This window comes from Meleagris gallopavo, chromosome 1 (genome assembly GCF_000146605.3).
Source record: "Meleagris gallopavo isolate NT-WF06-2002-E0010 breed Aviagen turkey brand Nicholas breeding stock chromosome 1, Turkey_5.1, whole genome shotgun sequence".
NCBI classification, from domain to species: Eukaryota; Metazoa; Chordata; class Aves; order Galliformes; family Phasianidae; genus Meleagris; species Meleagris gallopavo.
This window is the reverse complement of record NC_015011.2, coordinates 168,796,663-168,797,829: the sequence shown is the minus strand read 5'-3', so window position 1 is coordinate 168,797,829 and position 1,167 is coordinate 168,796,663.

Here is a 1,167-nt window from a genome sequence, read left to right as displayed (position 1 = left end):
AACACTTAAAAGGGGAAGTGCTGGACAGCTTGAGTGAGAGTTTCAGGTAAGTAGGCAGTGAAGGAGGGTGAAATGGGAAGGAACACCTAGAGATGATTTGCAGAGAACATCCCACCACTTCACCGACAACTCTGAAATGCTGTATGCCTACGAGAGCTTCAGTTCTGAAGCTAGAAGAAGCTTGATCATCCTATGTGGGATGTCCAGCCAAACCTCCACAGTGAGGATTTGCTTTTTTTTAAAAAAAGAAAGAAGGAAAACACAGCAAAATCGAAGATGTTTTCAAAGTCTGAGCCCTGGACTGGAGCTAAATTTCCCATATTTTTAAGAGAGGAAAGAAATTTTCAGCAAACCAGTTGTAAAGGCATTCAGCCACACAGCAGGGAGGCACCATTCCGTACCTATTGCACTTGAGCCACCACCAGGGCGTGTGTCTCCACTGCCAGCACCCAGTACACGGGTTTCTCCTAACCAAGTCAAGCCTTTCCCATTGGAGTTGGTGTAGGGTGCGTGTGCCCCCTGACAGTGCCTGGAGCAGGAAAGTGAGCCAGGGTCCCTTACAGCAACTCAATCGCTGAATCCACCTTCTCCCAGGACAGTGGGTTTGCCGCATTTTGCACAATGGGAAACCTTTCCGACAGGAAAGAGGAAGCCGATGCCCCAGCGCAGCTCGGCACCGCGGGAGCCCATGTGGGAGAAGGACACCGAAGTTCAAGCTCAAGCTGTGAAGGAAGCCTGGCAAGGATTTCAATCCGTGTTTCCTGTATCCACAACGAGAGTCCCACGCCTGTGCCTATTCCATCCTTATGCCAAGGAGGGCACAGCAGAGAAAAAATAAAGCGGGGAAATTAACACTTCCCTGGAAGGAAAAAAAACCAACATAGAAGAATACCTATATGTCTATAACAAAGCTGATGAATCAGCACTTCCCGAGCAGGAAAACGTCTCGGCAGCACGGCCCCGCCAGCTTTCCTCCGGGCAGCACTGCAGCACCGGGGCCACCGCCGCGGTACTCAGCCCCCGGGGGGAACACGCTCCCCCCACAGAATCAAAGAATCACAGTATGGCCAGGGTTGGAAGGGACCTCAAGGATCATGAATCTCCAATCCCCCTCGCCACATGCAGGGCCACCAACATCCCCACTTTAATACTAGATCAGACTGCCCC